At 46.4% G+C, this 26,772-nt stretch overlaps 1 protein-coding gene across 6 annotated transcripts in view; it reads left to right on the forward strand.

Moving 5' to 3' along the window:
* The first annotated feature begins 2,811 nt into the window (after nt 1-2,811).
* Nucleotides 2,812-26,772, forward strand: part of LOC126497413 (protein FAM163A) — a 73,160-nt gene continuing 49,199 nt past the window's right edge. For all 6 annotated transcript variants that reach the window (XM_050135428.1, XM_050135431.1, XM_050135430.1 and 3 more), the window contains exon 1: nt 2,812-3,383. The gene's annotated coding sequence lies outside the window, so the exon portion shown is untranslated. The remainder of the gene's footprint in view (nt 3,384-26,772) is intronic.

Genomic DNA, 26,772 nt, shown 5'->3' on the forward strand with positions numbered 1-26,772 from the left:
CTAGAGTTATAGATGGTTCTAAGCTGCCATGTGGGGTCTGGGAACTGAATCCAGGTCCTTTGCAAGAATATAAGCACTATTTACTGCTGAGCTATCTCTTTAGACCCAGGTATAAAGTTTCAATTATGCAAGATCAGTAGTCAACAATATAATTCCTAAAGTTAACAATATTATATTAATATATATATAAATTTCTGCTAGTGGTTAAGTCTCATGTTAAATATTCAAACAACCATAAGATTCACATCAAAATCCCACATAGATTGAGGAGGCACAAGGAAACTCTCTGGTGTGATGTGTGAGCGGCACCTAAATTCAGGTGATAATTTCATGAGCATTCATTGAAGGACGGCAAGAGTGTGAAGCTAGACCAACCACACTGCTAGGGAGGATAATGCTGCAGCTATTCTTAAAAACAGACTGGCGACTCTTAAAGCATCAGCTACCACATAATCTCGCACGTGCATGGCTGGGCATCCATCCTGAAGATAGAAAAACTGGGTTCATGCACAATCCAGGCTGTGAATGTTTATGGCAACAGTTTGCAATGAGAGAACACCTAAACAAGCTGTGGCACATGCAGGCCTTGGAATATTGCTCGATGGTAATGATAATAATAATAAAGTAAACACTGATACGTGAGACAGCATGGAGGACTCTCCGGAGAATGACTAAATGGCTTCATTTGTAAAGCGTTCTTAAAATCACAAATTCCTGGAAAGGAAAACCAATATAGGAAATGGTTTCTAGAAGCTAGACGTAGGGGAGGTGCAGAAGGGAAGGAAGTTTGTCTACAAAGAAGGACGCTAAGGGGGATGCTAGTGGTATAGACATGTTTTGTATCTTGACCATGTTGGTGACAATAGTCACCCTGAAATCTTGTCCTGAAATTCTCAAGCTGTTACCAATAGGGGAACTAGGTAAAGAGCACATGAGTGCCTGAGATTTATTTGTAATATTTATTAATATCACTATTATTTTGAGATAGTCTTGTGTCCCCCAGATTGGCCTCAAACTCAGTTTGTAGTGGAGGATAACCTTGAACCTTTGATCCTCCTTCCTTTTCTTCTCCTGTCATTTTTTTTCCCAAGGAAAAATCCCTCTCCAGTTACAGACATGCACTGTCACAGTGGGTTTGTGTTAGGTGGAGCCCAGAGCTTTACACATGCCAAGAAAGTGCTCTGCCCACTGAGTCACATTCCTAGCTCTCTTTGTACTGTTTCTCAAAAACACCCATAAGGACCAGAGAGCAAGCTCAGCAGTCAAGAGTGCGCATGCTCTCCCAAAGGACAGGAGTATGATGTCAGGCAGTTCACAGTCTCCTGTGGCACCATCTGGAAACCATCCGTCTAAACCATGACCGGATAGCGACGTGCTCATAGAAAGGGATATCAAGTAACATGAAAAAGGAACAAACAACCACATGTAGCAAAAGAGGCAGTTCCCCAAAACCAAATAAAAGCATAGGTGAAAAATGTAAATATTTGCTTTGTTATTGTTTATAGAAAGCTTAAAAGCAAGCAAAAGTAATGATGTCATTTAGAGATGTATCGCAAATAGACAAAGCCTAGTTACACATGAGGTTATGACAAAGTTAGGATGGTGGCTCTGGGACTTGGGAACTGGATAGGTGTAGAAGAGGCCTCGGGTTCTGGCAATAACTCGGATGGTAATCACATCGATGTTTGACTTACAATGAGTGGTTAACCCATGTGCAGATGTCGTCTTCTTTTTCTGTGTAAAGGTCTGCAATAAAATTGCAAGATTCTCATATTTTGTTGTTTTGTCTTCGAAAAAGAGGTGAGAAAGGAATGCAGGTGTGAGATCTGATTGTGCAAAGAAGAGGTGATACATGGAAATGGACTTTATATCTACAACCAGGAAAGAGACAGTAACGATGAGCTGAACCACAGAAGTTCCCCTGTAGTGACCGGGTTGGAGGTAGCTGGCCTTAGATTGTCATTTCTTTAAAATAATGAATTGAGAATGATGAAGGAGCCTATCTATCCTGATGACATCTTTCTTGTTCCTTGATGAATCGGGTCAGACTGGGGACCTACAATTTCTCGTGTTCAGGGTTTTATTTTGTTTCTCAAATCTGTTATCTTTTCCTTGAATAGTACCAGACTACCCTGAGCGTGAAATAGAAAATATAACTGATCCAGTAGGATGCTCCCTCACTGAGTTTATCCTGAGTGACCCCGTTCCTTCCTCCAAACCTTCAGCCTGAACAGGACTGACAGAGAATCCTGAGAAAGGGATTCTGGCCTGAGAACCTCAACTAGGCTAGCTCCTTCACTCTCTTCCTGCCCTGTTCTCCAAACGGACCTTCCAACAACTGCTCTCACGATTTTCCTGTTTGGGGTACAGTTCACAGGCAACTCTCAGCCTCTGAAGACATTAAGGAGGGGCTGGTGAGTTGGTTCAGAGGTTAAAGACACTTGTTGTTAAAAACAAGTTAAAAGCCCTGGGACTAACATTGTGTAAGGAAAGAACCGGTTCCTGCGAGTTGTCCCCTGACCTTCACACGGAGGCCATAGTACGTTAAAGAAAAAAAAAATTTTTTTTAAGACGACAGTTATGAAATCCCCAGCACCGCTAATGTTTCTCTTGTCCCTTTTCTGTTAGGTCTGACATCACAGGGCTAGGTAAGCACACACTCTAACTCTGCCTCCTCCACAAGGACCTTGTACATCAAAGGCAGGGACCTTGGGCCTTTAGACTCCCAGGCCTGGGAATAGCACAAAGATCTAGCCTTTGAGGTAGCTGTTGAGGCGGTCCCTCTTCAGTGGACAGCGACACACTCTGGCGCCTAAATTCTCATTCTGGATTTTCCACGCTGGACCCCATTTACAGCTCGTCAAGTCCTCACTACTGAGTTGTCCCTTGGACGCTGCGACTCCTGAGCTTTGCTTTTCTTGGGCTAAAAGGCAGCTGAGCTGGGTGAAGAGTGTTTTCTGGACTAACTCGCGAGCGGACCTAGTAGATCCCTAAACGCAATTCTCCTTGCGGGTTGGGGGTTCTTCCAGGACTCCCGCCAGCGCCAATCAGGTCTCTTGATACCTGCCCCCATCCCAGGCCACCTGGAGGAGGCAGGAGGTTCTGGGCTGGGTACTCGACCAGCGCTCTCTCAGAGCCGGGGCGGGCAGAGCAGCCTCACGTGGGCCGGCCGGGCGGCTGGCGCTGGAAGGAAGGCGCGCTGAGCCCGAGGCAGTGCCGCGCGGGAGCCACGGCGGAGCTGAGCAGCCTGCACCGCGGTACCTACGGGGCAATCAATCGCCCACGCAGAGCGAGCGGTGCGGCCGCACAGCAGGCGGATCTCTAAGCTGGGAGCGTGGATGTGCCGGGCGCCAGAGCACTGTCGAGGGCGACTGAACACCCAGGTAAGTGCGCCCCCGCGCCACCTTGCGCAGCGGCGCAGCGCGCTCCACGCTCTGCATTCTCCTGATTCCAGCTGCGGTAGCTCCCAGGGGCGCGGTCGGGTGGCTGCCAGTTCCTGGAGCCCCTCACCTCCCCCCACCCCCGCCCATCGGCTCCCCGCACCACTTTCCGGGGATCCCTCCTGCTTTCATGGCTGAACCTTGGCTCTGGCGACCCTCTGGAACCCTTGCGCTCAGCCGCGGGGCAGGCGTCACTGAGTGCTTCCAGGGCTCTCCTAGGCACGGGGACCTAGCGATCGTGGGTGTAGGGAGGGGATCCATGGGGGACTGGTGGGAGGGGGTGCTGCCCTGGTCATTGGCAGTTGTCGGTCGGTGAGTCCAGTTTCCAGCAAGCTTACTAGGGATTTTCCTGAAGTTTTACGGAATAATGAGGGCAAAGGTGCTTTTGTGGCTTCAAGGGGCGGGATGTGTGAGCGCGACAACCCGAGGGAATTTGGGGACAGGCATCTTTGCCAGAGACCCTGGGTCCAGGGCAGCCAGAGGTTTCCCCGCAGAGATCCGGCTCCGTGGCCGGTCCATTGCCTGCCTGCTCCTGAGCCCCCCGGGCCCACCTCCCGCACCCGCATCCCGGATCCCGCATCAGCCAGGAGGAAGCTTTGGCTAGCAGTACCAAGGCTTGACCCAAATAAAGATAAGGGATGGAGAGACAGGGCTTGGAGTGAGTCTGCTGTTTGGTCTTGGTCACCCGAGGGAGTCTACTGCCTGATCTTGGTCACCCTGAGCTCTGCTGGTGCATGTGGCTGCTCCAGAAGACTCCCTAAAAAGGGTGGTGTCCTCAGAGGCATAAAGAACGACAGCAATGAGACCTGAGAACTATCAGCACCCTAGAGCTAGCTTCAGCCGCTTTGATTTTGGTTGGGGGTATTTTGTTTTTTGTTCTTACCAGGACCTTCCTTTTCTCTGCATGGAGCTGTGGGACCCTGGACGTTTATGTTTCCTAACAAGTTTAACGTGGGAGGCGTCCAACCTGCAGACTGAGACACATTCTCTGCGCTTTTCCAGTCTGTGAGGACAGCAGACCAGAGCTCTCCCAGTCCAGGACCACATTGTTGGCATGGTTGCAGGAGAACAGCATCTGGGTTCTCCCAAGCAGGCTTGAAGGGCCGATTCCAGAGAAGCAGCCATGTAACTGGCAAGGATTAATGTATGCAGTGGGATCTCTGTGTCCTGCCTGGGTCTGAGCCAGTCCCAGGAGAAATAATTCCAGACACAATAGGAGATAGTACCAGGGACAATGATGGGTCACAAGACACCTTGCGTTCACTTTGCGGGAGATTCCCTGGGGTTTGCCGTCTTCCAAGGGAAGAGGCAGTCCCTTTTCTGTACTGGGGGAGTTTTTGGAAGCCACGGACATTCTGATCCTGTCCCTTCCAGAACAGTCAGCAGTGAACGAAAGGAAAAGAACAAAGGCACAATCTGATAAGTTATATTTTCTCAGCCTCCTCTCCCAGCTCCCATGAGGGAGAGGCTCTAAACTGCATACAGACACATTAGTATCCAGAGAGAAACCAAGTGTAGTTTTCTGATGACTCAAACGTGCATTCGGCAAGGCAGCTGCAGCTCTCCTCCAAGAGCCCCACTCACTCCAGGAACATGCTCATAATTTCCACCATCCTGCAGAGTGAAAGGGGATGCTGTCTGCCTGAATGGAAAACTGAGGAGATGGTTATGGCCACAAACAGAAACCCTAGCTGTGGGCATTCCTGTCAGGGCTAGAGATCTGTCTTTGCTGGCCTCCTCAGAAATGATACCCTGAAAAGGCAGACACCAGAGTATGGTGACAATGAGAGAAAGCGCCTGGCATTTTGTCAGAGGATTCTGTGCTGCCTCTCGCCTGTCCATCTGTAATTGCAAAGGAGCGCTGTCTTAGTCCCTTTGCGAGCAGACATCTTACGGCAGTGAGGAAAGCTGGCCCAGGGACAAGCTGGCCTAGTCTTCACCCAGGCCCAAAGCAGAGTTCAGCAATCCACTTCAGGCAGTGGAAGACACTAGGTGACTCAGGGGAGGAGGCGGAAATGGTCTGACCACTTGAGGAAAAGGCCATTTGGTCCTGGCTAGGAAAGGAGAACGCCCTTTGTGGAAAGTATCCAGGTTATCCCTGACCTGTGATTATTAACTCCCAGGGAAACTGCTAGCCATTTAAGAACCATTATTAAGTATCTTTCATGTGCCAGACGCAAGGCGTTGCAAAAATCAATATTACCTCCATTTTTAATGTGAAGAGACCGAATTTGGAAGACGTAAAATTATTTGTAAAGATCATAAAGCTAGTAAATCATAAAGTGGAGGTGCTGTGCCCTGTAGCCCAGTCGCTCATATCCTAATGTCCCCTAGAACTAACACCCTGTGATGCCCCAAATTCATAGCCATCCCTAGGTAAAGACTGTTGTTTACAGCCAGATGTTTGTGAATCCATTGGGGGAAGTGCGGGTCTAGAAGAGCAGGATGCTGTTCATTGGCTTTATTATGCAGAGTACAGTAACATAGACACTCCCTTCAGTCAGCCAACAGTGAAAAGACTGATAACTGCTCATGAGATTCTGGGCAGATGGCTCTCTCCTAAGTTGTTGGCAGGGAAGTCAAGTGGTACAACCTCTTTGGAGATATTTTGGAAATACCCATCTGGATTAGAAGTTCCTGGCCCATCTGCCCCATTGATTCCACTTTTAGGGATTTAACTTGCTGCTTGCTATACTTTCAGAGACACAGGGGCATGAGTTTATCATAGCATTGTTTGAATTATGAAAGGGAAACTATGTATTCCTCGAAAGAACTTGTTGAATATTTTACCCTACTTCCAAATAGTCAAATACAATTCATCTATAGGAAAAGAATTGGGAAGGTTCCTATATAACTGATGGGGACTGTTTTCCAAGCTATGGGCTTAGGGGAGAAGAGAAGATGTATAGAGGTACACTGTGTTATAGAAGTGTGAGATGAAGAATGAGACGTCTAACAGTATCGATTGACCCCAAGACTGATGCGACTGTAATCCCTTTGTGTCTTTTGAACCTTGAATCATGTAAAGTTCCAAAAAACCCTCTTTCTCTGCCCTGTGCCTGCCATGTTCCCTCGAACACGTCTTCAGTTGAACGGTGTTGGTGACACCTCCCAATTTTTATGGCGCTCAAGAGGATTCCTTTGGTTTAAAACCAAAGGACACAGGGCCACAATATCAGGACCATGCAGAATATTTTTTAAAACATGAATGGCTGTTCTTAGGAAGCCAGGAAGAAGAGATACCTTCGGACAGGAGGCCGTCTGAGCTGGGTAGACAAGGCACACTCGGCTAGCCTTAACAACAATCCCAATAAGCAGAACCACGTCTCTTCTCATGGTCTCACTGCAACCACAGGATAGTGAACACACAGCAGTCCTCGGCGAAGGACCAAGAAGAATGCAGTGACATCAGGAAATATGTAGGTCTGTTTCTGGGGGGTAGCTTTTGGACCCCAGGGAGGGGAAGGCATGTTTGAAAGAACCAATGTTTTAGTCAATATTGTATTGCCATTATTGTTATCAAGATACACCGTGACCACAGCAATGCTATAAAAAGAAAACATTGAACCTCTTACAGGGTCAGAGGTTTAGTCCATTGTCTTCATGGTGGGAAGCATGGCAGCAGGAAGAGAGAGCCACTGTGCCTAGCTTGGGCTTTGAAAATCTCAAAGCCCACCCCCCAGTGACACTTCTTCCAGCAAGGCCACACCTCCTAATCCTTTTAAATAGTGCCACTCCCTAAGCATCCAAACATGGAGCTTCTGGGGCTATTCTCACTCGGGCCACCACAACATTATTCTGGGGCTGAGCTGGCTAGACTGCTAAGCAGTTAAGAGCACTTGCTGCTCTTCCAGAGGACCAGAGTCTGGTTCCCAGCACCGTGTGCCACAGCCTGCCTGACACTCTAGCTCCAGGGGATCTAATGCTCTGTTCTGGCCTCTGTGGGCACCTGCATACATAGGGCTACACTCGCACAGACACATGAGCAATTTAAAATTAACAAGAAAACCACTCTGGACTCTAGGGCTATATTGCCCTCGGAGTATTTGAGCAAGGGAGTTTTCACATCATTAAATGGAGTCTCCTGAGATGCCTCATTGAAGACTTTTCATCAGTGACAATGCCAAGTCCACTTCCTTGCCCTAAGAATCCGTTCCCCTGGCAGCCCAGCCTGGAAGTAATGAATGCAGACAGGATGGTGGGTGGTGGTGGCATATTGGCTACAGTCCTCACCTTTTCAGGCAGGGCAGGCTATTGGGTAACAGAAAGACTCTTCCAGCCACAAGATGGCTTCTCCAGTTTCCCCTTCCCAGCTCCCAGCCACTCTGTGAAGCACATTTGCCGTCTTGAACCTGGACGTGTGAGAGCTCAGACCCTTCCCCGTGAAGCCACAAGTCTTTCTTTCTCCTGTCCCTTCACAGCCTCTTGTTCTCTGTATGGTAACTTGGGAGGCAGGTACACCAGTGTCACCTGGGCACATATAGCTTTGGATTGTAACCAGCTGAGGCTGGGAATCACATGCTTTGAAGTTTGGAATCACTGTGAAGTTTGTACACTTCACAGCACAGGGATAAAACTATCTATATTCTTAGTTAGATTCCCAGGTCTCTTCTGTCTGTGTTCATATAACAGATAGGACTGAGACAGCCTTGTGATGTCCCCCAGGGAATGGTGATTGTCATTGCTTTGGTCCAGATACTAGTGGTATGGAAATCTGTGTCTGTACCAAGGAGAAAGTCAGCAGAGGTGTCCCTTGGGCCTCAGGTCTAAGCTGGGAGTCTGTCTGATGTTTAGAAGAAATAGCCCAAGGCCTCTTAGAGCCTTGCTCTCTTGTAACTCACTGGTGAGGACTCACCTCTGACCTCCATTCCACTGCAGAAAGAAATAGTTTGAGTTTTTCCCCAAATAAATTCTGGATCACAGAAGAGAATTGCTTTTTTTGATGTCCTATGGTTGTCTACAGAGATGGGAGCAAGAAGCTGCCCTGGGCTTTCAGCCAAGGCCACTAGAACCTAGACATCAAGGGGAAAGCCAGAGAGCCCACTAATATTAAAAAATAGAAAAAGATGCTTACATAGCCTCCTGGTAGTAAATGGTCAGTTCAACTTGCTTGGATTTAGAAAACATATTTCTCAAAGCACTGGGAAATCGGAGCCAAGCAAGGCATGGCCGCCAGGTTCTAGATAACTGCAAGGCAGTATGGGAAAGGAATATTCATATCACCAACAGAGACGGTAAGTAGAGCAACGGGTGACATGCTGTCAGGGACAGAAACACTAAAGTGGATCAGAGGCTGGCCAGTTGACTCTGACAGACTTTTAAGGTCACTTGGAAGTGACCCTTGAATTAGGCCTAGGTGCTAGAGTGATGTTGATTGACAAGCTTGGGAGAAAGGGCAGAACTAAGAGAGTAGTTTGGGCAAGGCACAGGGTTACAATATGAAGTAAAGAAACATTAATATAATCTCATTGTTTACCTAGCTTCTCCACAGGCACAATACACAGCCAATATCTTTCCCTTCTCTCCTTTCCTTTTTCTCTCCTCCCTCTCTCCTCTTTTCTCCTCTTCCTTTCTTTCCTTTCCTGCCTTTCTTCCATGTCTTTCCATTGATCCTCAAGGCTTCTCATAAGACACTCCACTGCCAAGCTATACCTGCAGCTCATGGCATTTAAAAATGTTTATAGAGTGAAACTGTTTGTATCCCCATAAATCATTCATAATATATGACATAAAGGTGGGCTGTGTGCTTTAAGAGCAATGTCTTAGCTGCGTGGTGGCGGTGCACGCCTTTAACCCCCACACTTGAGGCAGAGGTGGCAGATCTCTGTGAGTGTGAGGCCAGCCTGGTCTACTGAGCTAGTTCCAGGAAAGCCGGGGCTACTTACAGAAACCCTGTCTCGAAAACCAAAAACCAAACTAACAAAAAGCAGTGTCTTGGTGATGGCTTATAGATATTAGAAGTGAAATGCCCAGACTTGTTAGACTATCATAATTTCTATCAAGTCAACTTTAATTGAGAAAAAAGCAGATGGTATTTTATATACCATATGGTGAAGACCACCTTTTCTGTTCTCCCAAGTTTCTGTGTCTCCGTGGCTTCTTCAGTGGGGACACAGGACACAGGAACAAGATAATGTCCATCTCATCGTTTTGTTCGTTTGTCCATTCACTCGTTTATTTACTTAGGTGTCAACAAAATCATTTTTATATTTGGCCTAAGTGGTAGTGTGATTGTAGAGGAAGAGAAAGGGGGGGTGGGGAAGGCAGTAGTCTCTGTTCCATCCAGGACCACACAGCACATGGACAAGATCACAGGAGTGTTAGATGCCATAGTGGACCCGGGGACAAGGGCTGCCTGAAAACATCATACAGGCCTAATAAGTACTGCTTGCTAAAAACGAATGAACAACATGATAAACAGTACCAGACACTGCAAAGAGAACAAATTAGAGGACAAAATATTCCTTTCGATTTGGCCAGTGGGGCTCAAAATTGTTCATATGCTAGAACTCAGGGAAATCATGGTTCTTTTTGGAGGAGAATAATTATGAAATATTCATACATTACAATTACTGAAAACATAATTTGGAGCTAAATAGGAAAACATCTTGTGCTAGGTTCTACTATAGGTACCAACTGTCAGGAAAACTTACGAAACAAAAACATCAGGTTAAAAATATTCTATCAGCCCACTCTTTTCCTATGAGTTGGGAGGGGGACTACCCAAATTCTATTTTAATGCAGGAAACCCTCACACCAGCTGGTAGAACCCCAGGATTTCAAGGAAGTTTTGGCATTTGACGACTGTTGATGGTTTCAGCAAGGACGATTTGGGCAGAGTAATGAGACTGGAAGCCAGATGGTATCAGACTGAAAAGTGAACATTGCATTTCCAAGACACCAGCAAGGATTTATCAGATGTCCCCCGGCGCACTGCTGAGAAGGAAGGAAAACAGCCAACAGCCCAGTTCTCATGCAGCTCGAAGTGGTTTAGGAGAAATAAACTATCACTAAAGAAACATACAGAGGTGCTGTGGCTCAAGCCATAGAACGGCACAGGGTATCACAAGCATTTACTGTTGATTGTGGATCTGGGACCCTTCAGGGAGGAGCTGGGAAATCAGCTGAGGAACTGTGGTTGAGCTGAAACCTGAGCACTGAGAGAGCTTAGTGGGGAGAAGAGCTCAGAAGCTGGAAGAGGACTTCCCATGGAGGACCAAAGGCCTTCCTTAGAACACGGCATCTGAGGTTCTGCAGGCCAGTGGATGTAGAGTCCAGAGACTGAGGGAGCATTCTACAAGATGAGCGGAAGAGGTCAAGAGGAAGAAGAACGCACAGTCTTGGTCATGTTAAGGATTTTGATGAGCGGTCTCTGAAGAGCTAAGATTTGATGAGCGTCTCTGAAGGACTAAGATTTGGTGAGCATCTCTGAAGGACTAAGCAGCAGGAAAATTATAATGATTAACCCAGATGATCAACTTCACCATATGGAGAAGCACCCAGGGATTAACAAAGCCTACCCGGAGTGTGGGGAGAACGGCATCTTCATAGACAGTTAGCTAAGGGCAAATAACCACCCTGAATGTGAGCAGCAGGGTCCCGTCTGCCAGGGGCTTGGATGGAAGAAGAGAGGAAAAAGGAGAAGGCCTGCTAGATCAGGCTCCCTTCTCCCAGCCCCTCCCCCTTCCCCTGTTCTCTGCTTCCCAGGCGCAATGAGGTGAGCTGCTCTGCCCTCGCCTCTTCCCTGTAGATGGCCGACACCTCTGAAACACTGAGCCCAAACGAACTTTTCTTCCTTTTAAGTTGACGTGCTCAGGTATTTGTCACAGCAGAAAGTCTATCAAGCAGGGACATAATCAGAATTTCTACTTTTAAGGGCTCCTGGGTAAAGCACCTGCTGTGTGAAATGTGAGGACCTGGGTTCAGATCCCCAGAACGCATGGAGCTGGACGTGGTAGTGAGTCTGTAATTCTAGCACTCCTGTGGCAAGGTAGAACCCTGGCATTCACACTGGCAAGCAGATCCACACGCACAACAATGCACATACACACTTTTACATACACACTCAAACAAAAGCCAGTGGAAAGCCCATAACTAGCACCATACCCAGTGTTGAAAACCTGAAACCTTTTCTTCTAATATCAGAAAAAAAGTAAGAGTGGCCATTCCTGCCAGTTTCACTCAACATAACAGCACACGTCCTAGCCAGTGCCTTTAGGGACGAAAAGAAACTAAGGGTATCCAGGTAGGGATGAAGGAGCAGACTGTCCCTATTTATAGAAAACCCTTATGATGCCTCAAAAATGTTAGAATTAACCAGAGAATTTACTAAAATATAATTTCCAAAACCAACAATACAGTTCCCTCCAGCCCTGTGTGTTTCTGTGTGTGTGTGCACACATACACGTGTGCATGTAGACATGATCATCTCTATATGAATGTGTAGAGGCCAGAAGTCAATGCCAGATGTCTTCTATTGCTCTCCACCTATTATAAAAAGACTCTCACTGAACCTAGGTCTTAATAATTGGGCAACTGAATGGCAGCAAACCCACAGATCTTCCTGCCCCCTCACTAGCCCAGTGCCAGAGCTACAGACCCGAACCTCTGTGCCTTCACATGTGTGCTGGGAATCTGAACTCTGCTCTTCATCCATCTCCCCAGCCCCAGGTACATGTTTGTTTATACACCCACCATCTAGCCATCAGATTAGGCCAATAGCCACACCTTTCATGCACACACAACACACACACACACACACAACCTCAAGAATGAGTAAAATTAACAAATGAAGGAGAAAATTTTGTATATTAAAAGCTTCAAAATATCGATTAAACAACACACACACACACACACACACAAATGGAAGGCTATCCTTTATTCCCAGATTAGAAGGCTCAATGTTGCTAAAAACACCACTCAGTTTTGCTGATTTTGTATCCAGTGTCATTGGTGAATTCATTGATTAGTTCTAGCATTTTGTGTGAAGCCTTTAGGGCTTTGTGCGCATATCAAGTCACCTATAAATAGGGGCAGTTTTATTCCTTTCTTTCCCTGTCAAAATCTCAATGGTGTGGCATTTTTATAGAAATACAAAACAGGGACCAGTGAGATGGCTCGGTGGGTGAAGAAACTTGCCCTTGGTCCTGAGTGTGATACCTGGGATCCCTACAGTGGAAGGAAAGAGACAGTTCACAAATGTTGTTCTCTGACTCCCACAATTGTGCCATGTCATTCACCCCCAACACAGTATAAACAAATAAATAATAATGTTATTTAAAATTTTAAAAATGCACAGTATAATCTTAAAATCTGTGTAGAACCATAAAATTCCTCAGATATACAAACAGTCTTGAACAGCCCAAATCTGGAAGCACCACACATCCTCCCATCAAAATATATCACAAAGCTACACGAATTAAAATAGACTGGAGCCAGGTGATGGTGGCACACGCCTTTAATCCCAGTACTTGGGAGGCAGAGATAAGTGGATCGCTGAGCATGCAAGGCTAGCCTGGCCTACAGAGCTAGTTCCAAGACAGTCGGGACTGTACAAAGAAACACTAAGAGAGAGAGAGAGAGAGAGAGAGAGAGAGAGAGAGAGAGAGAGAGAGAGAGAGAGAGAGAGAGAAAGGAAAAAGAAACTGGAATGGAATACAGACAGTTATCAACCATTAGAGCAAAATTTTCAAGCTCCTAAATACACCCACACAGCCACTTATGTTTAATTAATCTTCGCCAAAAGCACCAAAAATATCCAATAGGCCAAGGGCAGTCTCTTCAGTACGTTGGGTGAGAAAATCATGCACGTGAAAGAGAAGCCTGAACCCGTGTCTGATACCACACACAAGAAAACCCAACTCAGAGTGGACCGCAGACTTACATGTGAGGGTGGACCTCGCAGCTAGCGTTCTTGCCATGGTGTTTTAAAAAGACAACGGGGAGGATCCAATTTAATAGGAAAGTTGGGAGTGAAAGGATCATAGTGTGAGGTTCCTGAAAAGATGGGTAGCTACCTTGGAATGTCTGGTGGAGAAGCTGCACTTAGGAGGAATGGTGTCTTCTCTCCCTGAGCTGGCACAAGAATCGGGTGAAGAGCATCCTTCATCTCTGGGTAGGAAGAAGAAGGAGCAGATGCAATCTCTGGGTGGTGCTGGCATCTGATGAAGAGAAGGAAGTCAAGTCAAAGGAGAGGCAAGAAAGCTGAAAGGAAGTCAAAGGAGAAGCAAGAAAGCAGAAAGGGTTTTGAGAACAGGTGTGAGGGCATTCGGCAAAGAGAGAAAGGGCGAGCTAGCCGAGGTGGCAGTACTGCTGCGCTTGTTAGCTATGTGACATTGGGCCTATTTCCTAATAAGCAAACTAAGACTGATAACCATGAACACCTGCCCCTTCCCCCATAGAACTGTGGCTGACACAGAGGAAGTGACCAACTAATGTATGCTGTCACTTTAAGTTTCACCCTCACTGTCAGTGGCTGGCACAGTGCCCAGCGCAAAATTCGTTTTAAATTAAAATGTTCACTAACTCTCCCTGGTACTCTTTCTTCTCTACGCACTTGGAAGCCTTTCTTCTCCTTGATGCTGAGGGATGTGTATGTGCTGCTTAGCCGATTCTATTAGGAGGTTTAATCATATGGGCAGGGCAGTGAGCCAGGGTAAAGAGAGAAGAGATCCAATTAATTCCAGTGCCCAGGCTCTTCTGACCTCGCATGAAAAGGGGCAGGGTGACTTTAGAACTCATTCCTTTATTCCTTCCATAATGTCTGTTGAAACGACTTTGAGCCAGGCCTGCACGTGGGGCTGAGATACAGAGATGAACAGGAATGGTTCTCCCGCCTTCGTGCTACGAAATCTGATAAAGTAAATGTTGCAGTGGCTGCTTCTCGGCCACCCTGGAGGAAGAGCCCCTAGCTCTACCTGGAAGAGGCAGAAAAGGCTTCCAGAGCACGGTGGGGGAAATTGGTGTTTGAACTGGAGCTGAAGATGAGTCAGGCAGGAAGGTAGCCTTTAGCCTTTCCCGGCAGAGAGAGACTCTGGGAGCTTAGTGGCTGGCAGGGGAGGCCAGGAACCGTATGTAGTCCAGTCATGTCAGAGTATGACATGTCCACTTATAGAGACAAGAGAGTAGACAGCAGCGTAGTAGGCTGCATGCTAGGTTAAGGACTCTGACTTCTTGATCCTGTAGGAAATGTGGGGCCAATGTAAATTTCTGAGCAGGGACATAACACTCCCGGGTTTATATGTTAGAAAGCTCTGTCTAACAGACAATAGAGGAGCAGTTTGGGTATGAGTTGTGTAGGAGGGGGATATGGCCACCATCACTATGCTCTGAGATGAAATTACTGTCAGGAGACTGTGATTGTCCAGGTGTGGGTTACCAGAGGGCAGTTCCGGTGAAATGGATCCTAAATATGACCATGGTGTTGGGTGACTGAAATGCAAAATGGTAGCCATTGGTGTCAAGGAGGCGGTGGAATCTGGAGTTAGGGAGTTAAGGAAGTCATTTCTCTCCGTGTTAAAGTTTTCCAGGGTGAACGGTAGAAGATGCTGGAATTCTTACTGAGGATGAGTCAGTGATGGGGGAGGATGTATAACAAAGGTTATCAAATAGCCTGAGCCTCAAGATAATGGAAATAGAACAGTCTTAAACTCTGGAAAACGGAAGAGATTTGTGTAAGATTTAAACTGTTGACCCTTGCTTCCAAGATAAAACAACCATTACAAAACAGTTAGACCATAGGCCCAAGGTTCCAGGACCCTGAGATCTTCTCCAGGACCACATAAAACTTTACAGATAGTTCCCCTCAAATGTAAGATCTTTAAAATAGGGCTAGGCATGGTGGCACACACAGTACCTGGGAGGTAGAGGCAAGATCTCTGTGTTTGAGGCCAAGCCTGATCTAAATAATGTGTTCCAAGGCATCCAGGGCTATGTACAGAGACCCTGTCTCAAACAAACGACAAAAAGATCTCCAAAGTTATCTGAGACTTTGTGGTAGCTAGCTCATGCTAGCATCTTGGTGGAATACCTTTCCCAGGATCCTCAGAAAACCATTACCAACTTCTTTGCTGAGGTTTTGCCGACACACGGCACATCTTGTAACTATGGCAGTAGAATTAAGTGAATAGCATCCTTTGTGCCAGAATATAGCCTATCTCTTAGCAGACAGGTTTTATTGCTGTCTCATATGTTTTGAAGCCATCTAATCTATAGTCACTGCTGTTCTGGAACCATTGGAGGATTCTAGAAGACTATACATGACCCATGTCCTCAAAGGACTCATAGTATAATTATAAAATCCAGAGGATACACTTGGAACAATAAGGGACAGTAGGAGCCTTGCAAAGCTTAATGGGAAGAGATGGGTATGGATGGTTTACAAAAGACATAAATAGATTGTAACTATCTAGTCATGGGTTAATCAGCCCAATGAAGACAAAGGCATTAAAGAACAGAGAAGAAAGGTCTATCTCATCTTCATGTTAAAGGGTTAGAATTAAGGGGGCATTATTGGGAGCTGGTAAAACCTGCAGGATGTTAGGCCGTATGAAGTCCTTATGTTGTTATGAATGTACTATTCAAGAGGGTTTGTGGCAGTGATCCCCTTACTTCTTGGCTTTTTGCTATAAACAGTTTATTCTACTACCTATTCCCTGCCACTGCCTTCCAACATCCCAAACCAAGGCCCAAAGTAATAGATCACTCTGGTCTTGGGCTGGAAGCTTCAGACAGGTCAAATAAATTTTGCTGCTTTGTAAATCTCATGTACTTTGTTACAGTAGTGTGAATCTGAGTGATTTGCTCTAGAAAATGAGAAGATGTGTAGAACTAGGTGATTTGACTGTAGAGAAGGGGTGACCCACGGGTTGCTGGACTTCGAGGCTTTGGGTGGTGAAAGAAGTAACAAAAAGATTTACATTGGAAAAGAGAGAAGTATCAGTGATTCCTGTGAGACATCTAAGAATATAGTCTTGAGAGTCACAAGTCTGGGACTCAAGGATGAGCCATGGTTATGTAAGTGCCTGAGGTAGGCATGGTGGAGCAAAGGCAGAAACCTGGGAAGACCCCTGAGTGCAGAGGCAGGGTTAGGAGGGAGCAGGTTGTTAGTGAACCGTACATAGAATCTGGGGAGGCCGTGCCGTGAGAGGTTGAAGAAAACAATTAAGGGTAAGTTTGGAGGAGCAGTGACTGGCCAATAGCAGAGTGTGTGGGAGAGACAGTATGGAGGTCACTGAAGACTGTGCAGAAGCAGTTTCAGAATAGTGGCCTGAAGTCAGATCTCAGCAAGTCCAGGATGAGTACGTTGCAAGAAGGTAGAGGCAGCAGATACAAATGTTGGAGGTGTCTGGCTGTGACCGGGCAGAGAAATGCAGCAGGGGCTGGGTGCCTGTTGCAGGGATAGGGGACTTCCGGTATAAACTTTGTTCCTCCTAGCTTTGTCCTGGAGGAGAAGAGACATCACTGGGCGGTAGCATCGCGTGGGAGCAAGGAGCTGTTTTAAGAGCGACAGAAGCTTGATGGTGTCCAAGAGCTGAAAGGACAGTCAAGAGGGAAGACAAAAGGGAAAGGGCAGAGGCAACAGTCAACCAAGTGCAGACTTCAGGGAGGGCAGGAGGTAGACCTAGACCACACGTGGGAGGCTGGGCAGACCAGGAGAACATGTCAGCCTCCCCATGGGGAGTAAAGAGGTGAGGCTTGGGGTAATCCTGAACAAGACTAGTTAGGCTAGCAATGGGACAGCAGGCTCAGGAGGCTCTTTTTTATTAATTAATTTTTTTTCATTTATTTTACAACCTGATCTCGGTTTTCCCTCCCTCCTCCCCTCCCCCTTCCCCACTCCTCCTCTGTCTGCTCAGGAGGCTCTTGATGTTGTGATTCTCCTCCATGACACAGACAGTATTGTTTGCTAAGAGTAAGACTGAGTGATATGAGGGATGAGAAACAAAGCAAAGGTTTGTAACCGTCCCTAAGGAGGATAAAAGTATTGTCGGCTCAAGTTTTCAGCGCTGCGCAACTGAGCAAAGGCGATCATGTTGACGGAAATCAGAGTTGTTACTTTGGGGAGAAAGTTATGTTTTAAGCCTGTTAAGTTCAGAACAGTGGCAGGAAATCCATGTGAATAACTCCTACAGATATCAAGAACATCTCAAGGGAACGTGGCTGCTAAAAGCCCGCATCTTTACCAATCCCTGGTCTCACTAACAGTGTTTAGCCTATGAAGGTGGAGGTTTTCATTGGGACCGCGATCAGCTCTGTTCCACCAGTGGCTTCCCAAATCGCCACTCAGAGACTTATTACTAATTATAAAAGCTGAGCTGATTGCTCAGGCTTATTACTAACTAGCTCTTATAACTTAACCTATTCCTATTCATCACTGTGCTGCCCCGAGCCTTGTGGCTTCAACCTCTCCTGTATGTCCTGCTTCCACTCCATCTGGCCGTCAACTCCTCTGACTCTGCCCTCCTTCCCAGCATTCTCTCTGCCACAAAAATCCTGCCTAGCTATTAGCCAATCAGCTTTTTATTAACACTGTGAGCAATAGATGTTTATAGTATACAAAGATTGTTTCACAGTGTGCCCGCTGATGAGTAAAACCCAGGGTCCCCTCTGCAGACAGAGGGGGATGAAATCACTAGCTGCTCGGTAACAAGCTGTCTCCAACACAGACTGCCACAAGCTTAGATGTGAGATGATTGAATGCTTGGTTGGAAAGATCATGTAGGAAAGGCAGACTAGGGGAGGATTCTTCTGGAAGCTTTCTCATCTTTGTGCTTCTGTAGCATAGCCTTGCTCAGAAAGCATGCCCATGTGCTCTAGAGAGATGCTTATTTATTTGGATTCAAGGCTTTCCTCAATCCCCACCAGCTTCCTAAATGTTTCCTTTCTGGAAGACAAATAATAACTAGGTCTTCTGGAATTTCCAAATATAAATATAAATGTTTCCTTTCTGGAAGACAAATAATAACTAGGTCTTCTGGAATTTCCAAATATAAATGAGGTTTTTATTTTGTTTTATGTCTTTATTTACTTTAAGTGGATAAATGTTTTGCCTTGCATGGGTGTATGTCTATCCATCGCGTGTGTGTTTGTTCCCTGTGGAAGTCAGAACAGGTTATCAGAACAGGAGTTACAGACAGCTGTGAGCCACTGTGTGGGTGCTAGGAATCAAACTCCGGTCCTCTGCAAGAGCAGTCAGTGCTCTAAGCCACAGAGTCAGCTCTCCAGCCCCACAAATGAAGTTTTTTTTTTTAAATCTAGCTTAAGATATTTTACTATAGTATTTGAAAAGGAAAGATTGCAATTTCTTGGAAATAAACCTGTTTTAATTAGAGTTAATATTACTGTGATGAAAACTCATAGCCAAAGGAACTTAGGGAAGAAAGGGTTTATTTGGCTCATTCTTCTACACTGTAGTCCATCACTGAAGGAAGTCAGGACAGGGACCCAAACAGAAAAGGAACCTGGAGGCCGGAGATGATGCAGAGGTCATGGAAGGGTCCTGCTTCCTGGCTTGCTCCACATGGCTTGCTCAGTCTTTCTTATGGAACCTAGCACCATGAGCCCAGGGGTGGCCTCATCCAGCAATGCACTGAGCCCTCCTCCATCAATTGCTAACTAAGAAAATACCCCACAAGCCGAGCGGTGGTGGCGCACGCCTTTAATCCCAGCACTCGGGAGGCAGAGGCAGGCGGATCTCTGTGAGTTCAAGACCAGCCTGGTCTACAGAGCTAGTTCCAGGACAGGCTCCAAAACCACAGAGAAACCTGTCTTGAAAAACCAAAAAAAAAAAAAAAATACCCCACAGGCTTAACTACAGCCTGATTTTATGGAGGCATTCTCTCAGTTGAGGCTTCCACCTCTATGGTAATTCCAGCTTGTGTCAAGTTGACGTCAAACTAGCCAGGACAGAGCCTTTTATGACTTAAGAGAAAAACAACAGGAAAAGAATCTAAAGCTGCCCTGCCCATCTTAGTTCTATCTTTGTATCTGCTCGTGTGTCTACCATTCTTCATAGGCCCTCTGTGGAGTCTGTGAGCATAGGCGTGACAGCCTAGCACTTCTCGAACACGCAACATCAGACTATGTATCATCATCCTCGGTTTATGTGATGTTGGGGATTAAACCTAAGTCTAACTATGGAGCTACACCACCAACCACAGTTACTCTTGTGTAAAAGCCCTCTCTTGAGAGCAAACCAAAGTCTTGAAGAACTACTTCAGTTCCCTTTAGGTTTTTAATAGCCCAGGCTGGCCTTGAACCTGTCATGTAACTGGGGATAACCTTCAGCTCCTGACCCTCCAGCTTCCACCTTCTAGGGTCTGTACCATCATGACCACTCTTCAATTCCTTCTGAAGGCAAAGCCCACAATGACCAAATTGCTTCCTACTAACCCTTAGCCCCTTAAAACCTTCCAACAGTCCTACCCTCATGGGAAGTCAAGCTTCTAATACAAACTTCTAGTCTTGTACAGACATACCCAAGCCAAATCTAAACCATGCAAGTATCAGCAGAAATGCTTAGCAATCGGTTTCTATAGTAAGCTGGCTACCACTTAAAATGATGTAGAAACACAGGTTATACAATGTGTTGTTAAACTTAAAGCAGCAAGTACACAGTATAACCTAAGTGTGTGTGGGTGTGGTATGTCTGTGCGGACATAGCATAAAAAAGCAGCCACACTTATCTCCATGGACAGATTTGTAAGGGGTTTTAGACCTTAGTTTTTGACTTATGTCATCTAAATCACCTAATACACAGTTGTTCATTTATGATCAGAAACAAACCCCCACCAAAGCCGCTCTAGGGATCTGCTTGGCAGAGTACAGAGAAGCACTTGACCTCCGCTGGTTACCGTGACTGCGCGCTGTTGACACAGCGGGATTTCTGCCCAGGAGGGCTGCAAGCGAGACTAATTCATTAAGTGCTTCCAGACCTGAAGATGACAGGAGCCAGGAAAACATAAAGTCTTGTTACTCTGACAGCCGGTAGCCTTGATGTCTGTGCGTTTATTTATTAACTGGACTTCACGGATCCATTCTCCCACAAGCTCTGGGCTTTGCAGCTGACCTTGACACAGATCTTATTCTCACAGAGGATTAGAACTCCAAGAACACTGCCCTAGGGAGTGACATGAACTCGGATGACAGTGTTGACCGGGGTTATAAGATAGTAAGGAGAGAGAATGAGGCGGATTGGGTTACTTCTCTCTCTGTCTCTCCATCTCTCTGTCTCTCCGTCTGTCTGTCTGTCTGTCTGTCTGTCTCTCTCTCTCTCTCTCTCTCTCTCTCTCTCTCTCTGTGTGTGTGTGTGTGTGTGTGTGCACTAGGCATGAAGTACAAAATGTTTTATTTATGTTCCCCCTTTTAAATCGTAACAATTCTGTGGCGGAATGCTTCCCATTTTAGAGTTGTTGAAACTGGGATTTGGAGAGAACGAATAATTAGCAAAAAGCAGAAGTTAGATTTAGTATGGCTATTTCTGAATTTGGCCCACCCCTCTGCTTTCCTATTTAATAGGCTGCTGTTACGAGCAGGGAATTTTAAAGCCTGGGAAACGTTCTATTGATTTTGGCTTAGAAGGTTCCCAGCAGGAAGTAGATGCCAGATGCTCTTTGTTCAATGGATGGATGAATGAATGAACAAAAGAAAGAAAATTCTAAAAGGTCATATAATCAGATCAAGGCAGGGAGAAATAATCGCGTTAGAAACCCGTCTCATAAATACATGCTTCGGACGAATGCAGGAAAGGCTGTGCAGCTCTGCCTCCCAGCCCGGGTTTACAAGTGCATGCCTGCAATAGAGGAAGCATCAGGAGGGTCCCTCTGCTGGGGTTCAGAGGATGGGATCCTGCTGGGTATGTGGGTCAGCCAGTCGTACTGCAGTTTAGGGGAGAAGGGGTGCTGGCCTGGTTGAGTTTCCAGGCACCAAGCTAGATGTCCGCTGCTCCTGCTTGCTAATCGATCGTTCAGGCCCTGCTGGGCCCTAGCTCTATGCCTGAATCACTTATGGTCTGAGGACACAGAGAAAAGGCATCCCAAACACAGACACTTCCCGGACCACTTGCGAGAGAAATGCTTTCTCTTCCTTTTCCTGTGATGCATCGAACTGACAGGCTCCCCTTGGCTCGGATGAAGAACTGGTTTTCTCCATGAGCTGTCAGCTCTAGGAACGCTCAACACTGGTTATTGGGTCAGCAAGTAGAAACCGAGGGGAGCTTCGTTTGCCTCCCTCTTCCTTTAGCCATCTTCCAGGCTGGGCACAGAGAGGCTCACGTGCACCTCTTCCCGGCGCAGAACAGGAGTGAAGCCATTGTAATCAGACTGCTGCGTGGGACACAACAGAAATACCCTATATCTTCCAGGAGTTCCGAGCGCAGGGAAAGAAAACATGAGCTTTCGTCTACTCTTTGTAGCTTTCAGCTAGAACAAAACAGTTTAGCGAAGAGAAACCGGAGCTTAGTTACACATAGGCCTGAGACGTACATGGGAGAAGCCAAAGGCAACAAAACCCAAATCTCAAAGAAATGGTTTAGGATTCAGGTTCTGGTACCATCTCCAGCTAAAGACAAAGAGAGGAGCAAGTGGGGAGAGTCACTTTTGGAGAAAGTATTGGCATGAGGTGTATGTGCATACGTGTGTGCGTGTTTGTGTGTTGTGTACATATGTGTATACATGTATGGACATGCTTGCAGAAAACTAAGTATTCTGGCATCCTGCTCTTTCTGTTCCTTTGAGACAGGGTTTCTCACTGAATCAGAAGATAGGCTGGCAGCCAGCAAGCCCCAGCGATCCTATTGTGCCCACCCCAACAACACTGTGGTTATAGGTGTATATGTGCCCAACTTTTCACATGGGTGCAAGAATTTGAACCCAGGTCCGCATGCTTGAACAACTAGTACTCTTGCTACTAAGCTATCTCCCCAGCTCATAATTCTTATTAAGAGAATTTAAATTGAAGCTTTCTTAGTTGATAAAACTTTTTTCTGGCAATATTGGGGAACAAGCCCAAGGTTTTGTTCATGCTACGCATGAGCCCTCCACTGATATTCTCACTCCTCCCACTGATAAGACTTAGCTGAGATTAATTCAGGCTTGTCTTCCCAGTACAGAAGGAAGACAGGCTTACAAATGGACATTTTCCTACAAAAATGTACATTTCCCCCAGAGGAGTCATTTATACCGTGTTTTCACAGTTTCTCATGTGTCTGCTATATCTCAAAATAATCAGTCCGAAGCATCCCTTGTGCAAAAGAGGCACATTTTACGATGTGTATTCTGGTCTACCACGGTGTCCCAGAAGAGAAAATGGAGCATAAACTGACTTCACAGTTATACAGCAATGCCGTTGGCATAACTGTGAGCAGTGAGCCTTGGGAGCACTATCCTGGCTGGGTTCGTTTTCTAGAAACCTGGGGGAGGGGGCAGACACCTCTGCTTCTGTATTTCTTTTGCTCTAATAATGTGTGATTCTTTGATCATAATTCTAATGAAGTTCACTCACAAAGACCCAAAGGAGAAACTTTCTGACAAAGGGTATAGAATCCCTTAGAGAACTGTATGTAGCAAGAGAGGAGGTGTGTGGTCTCTGGCGCTGGGCTGTAGCAGGTCCTACTACAGATGGGACGAAAGCCACCCCAGCTCTACAAAACAATACAAACGAAAGCAGGAAAACTGGAAGCTTTGGGCTTGAACTTCAAGATGATTGTCTTCCCATGGTCCAAGAGAGACACTGTCCCAGCTGTGTAGCAGAATTTAAATTCCTCTCCTCTTCCTCTGTCACTGTTTCCCGAGCCCCATCTTGTCAGGATCATCCAATCTGGATGGGGGAACAACGTTTAAAAATGATTTCTAAGGCTTGACCCACATACTCACTGGACGAGCTCTTTGAATTTAATCTGGGAAGTCATAATCATTCTCGGGCTAAAAAGAAGCCTGAACCAAACAAATAATCACCCCAGACTCACGAGTAATTTGATTCATATAACTGGTTGGTAGCCCTTAAGTCTCTGGCCAGTTCTGCCCCTGCTTCCCATCTCACCATAGGAGTGCTGATGGTCAGACGCAGGCCACTGTTCGGGGGTTTTTTTTTTTTTTTTATGCATATTCCAGGGTTTGAACTCACATCCTGAAGGTTTATGCAACTGGTGTTGTTTTACCCACTGACCCATCAAGAGATAATCTGCATAACAGAGCATTGACTCCTGGGCACGGGCAGAGTGCTGCTAGACTTGCTAGGTGTGGATGCTCAGGAGAGGTGTGAGCAGAGACGCCCACAGGCGCCAGCACGCCAGGTCAGCGTGGAAGTCTATAGGGAGGCCTGTGGTGGGCAGCTAATGACAGTGGTCCAGGAACTGAGCTGGGGGTCGGGGGATTTTGCTCATTTTCCATATTCTAAATGGTTCAAAGCTATGGCTTTTTCAATCACACCCTTAAAGGTGGCATAAGGAGAGATGTGGATCTCTGAGTTAGAGGCCAGCCTGGTCGACAGAGCGAGTCACACAGCTTAAGCTATACAGAAAAAATCCTGTCTTGGAAAATCAAAAACAAAACAACAAGCCGGGCAGTGGTGGCGCACGCCTTTAATCCCAGCACTCGGGGAGGCAGAGGCAGGCGGATCTCTGTGAGTTCGAGGCCAACCTGGTCTACAAGAGCTAGTGCCAGGACAGGCTCCAAAGCTACAGAGAAACCCTGTCTCGAAAAACTTAAAAAAAAAAAAAAAAAAAAAAAACTCCACACCCTTCTTGTTCTCCCACGTCATGGATTTGTTCTTTTAAATGATAGAGAAAGGTAGGTACCCTAACGGCCAGGAGGAAAGCTTCAGGAGAAATAAAAGTACCCAAAACCAGGGCTGTTTCCCCACTAATACTGCTTCCCAGAGAATGGCCTCAGATGGGTAGAACGGATGGTTCTCAGGCCTCAGGAGCTAGTCTGGTTCTTATACGGCCATGGTCAGTGAACCACTTAAGCTCTCGCAGACAATTTGAGTTCCAATAACCATGAGCAGCAGAGCCTCACGTAAGACCAGCTTCCCTCTGGTTTCAAAGTCTGGAGAGGAAGCCCCTCCTGCTATCCCTTTGCCAGGGTCGCCCCTCAAAAGCTCTGTCTAGGACCAGAATTGTATCATCACAGATGGCCGAGACACCGAACTCTTCCCTCCGCCACGCACGGATGCCAGGGAAGCAGTCCCAAGAGATGTTCTGGAGGAAGACGGGGCAGGCTGGAGTCCAGTTCTGCCCACCGCTGCCTGGGTTCCCTGGGCCAAACTTGCACTCTCTTGAAAAGCCGCCTCACGCCAATAATTCTGAAAGCACTCTGCAGGCCGTGGACTTGGCCTTTCCCGGCCCCCAGCCCACCCTGCCAGGTCTCACAGCACAAGCGGGCTTTTAGTCTCCTGCACCGCAGCCTGCTGGCGTGCGCTACACATTTGTATCTGCCACTCCACATTGCCTGCGCGCCACTGCTCCTGGTGACAGGAAGCCTTCTCCTTTCTTCCCAGAATGCTTCCCCAAGTACAGCACAGCCCTGGACAAAGGCAAAGGCTTCTGAATTTTTTTTTCTTTCTCTTACTGGTGACACCCCAACACACACACACACACACACACACACACACACACACACACTCCCATTCCTACTTTCCCTAACCTAACCTACAGCCTTGTGGGATATAGTTATTTGTTTTCTGGTTGATAAATAAAAGCTAAGGAACTTCTAGCCTCTTTTTCTTAAGTGGGGTCCCACAGATCCTCAAACATTACAAGCTATTGCCACTGCTCTCGGTTACCCTCCAGAAATTGATGGTAAAACCCTAGCTTTCATAGTGCCAGAAATTTCCATTTATGCCACCTGGGGAGAATATTACCCAGCTGCGAATCCTGCAAACTACAGTAGCCAGTAACCTGGCGAGACTGGTTGGTGCAATTGTGGCATGAATGTTATGGCAATAACCATCCACTCTGACTGGGTTTAAAGACTGCCCACAAGACTGTACTCATGCCTGGATTCTATTAACTTTCTATTAGTTTTGGCTATTAGTTCACAGGCCTTCAGGGAGAATGTAAGACTTTCATTCCTCTAAATAGACACGGTATGTAAATTGCCTCCTAAATTCCTACCTTTATATCCATAGATTAGAGAATCTCACAACCCTCATCAGAGACGCTCCTTCTTACAGTAGAAGGCAATTAATGCAGAGACCTACAACTAGCCAATGTGCAAATAAGACTGTGGAACCCTCAGCTCTAAACAAACATTTACATCCCTTCCCTCCTGTAAAGCTCAAAGATCACTGTAAGTGCCAAAAGCAACGGGTCTCTGCAGTGCAACAGCGTCATCGTGCGCATGGACTCACATTGACTGAGACGGCATGTGACTAATGTATGAGACCCAGCCAACCAAAGCTTTGTTGGCTGTTCTTTCACTCTCTCCACATTGGAACACCAAAATGTTGCTGGTTGTTTTACTCTTTACTCTTTGCTCTTTGGAGCCCATTACCCAGCTCCCAAATACAATGCCCGACTTTAGCCTGGCTTATTTCTATCCAGCTTTTCTTAAATTATTTTATCCCTACCACCTTTTGCCTGTGGGCTTTTATCTTTCTTTTACGTCTATATATCTTACTTTTGCTTTTACTCCATGGCTGGCTGGGTGGCTGGTGGTTGACCCCTGACGTCCTTCTCCACTCGTTCTCTCTTGCTCCTTCTTCGTCCTCTCTCAGAGTTCTCCTCCTATTTACTATCTGTTCGCCAGCCCTGTCTGTCCTTTCTCTTCCCTAGCTATTGGCCGTTCAGCTCTTTATTAGACCATCAGGAGTTTTAGACAAAGAATCACAGCTTCACAGAGTTAAGCAAATGCAGCATAAACAAAAACAGCACATCTTTACATCATTAAACAAATGTTCCAGAGCGTAAACAAATGTAACACACCTTGAGATAATAGTCAAGAAATCCTAGCATAGAAGGGGTAGGGGCTTGTGAAGTCCCACCCCAACTGAAATGTTATTGGCAAGTGATGGCTGCTGTAAAGAGAAGAGTAAGCTTGCTTCAGGGATTCAGCCTCTGAAAGGCTCCCCATGCTCCAGTAGATAATTCAGCACCCAGGCACATACAGGCAGCACTAAGTAGACTCAGTGGGTTTAAAAATAATGGAAAAAAGCTGCCAGGGGACGCACGCCTTTAAACCCAGCACTCAGGAGGCAGAGGCAGGTGGATCTTTGTGAGTTCAAGGCCAGCCTGGGCTACAGAGTGAGTTCCAGGACAGCAAGGGCTATTACATAGAGAAACCCTGTCTTGAAAAACAAAATAAAATAAAATGAGAGAGAGACAGAGACACAGAGA

The sequence above is a fragment of the Alexandromys fortis genome, unplaced genomic scaffold (assembly GCF_014885135.2).
Source record: "Alexandromys fortis isolate MF-2015 unplaced genomic scaffold, M_Fortis_MF-2015_v1.1 scaffold_21, whole genome shotgun sequence".
Classification (NCBI taxonomy): domain Eukaryota; kingdom Metazoa; phylum Chordata; class Mammalia; order Rodentia; family Cricetidae; genus Alexandromys; species Alexandromys fortis.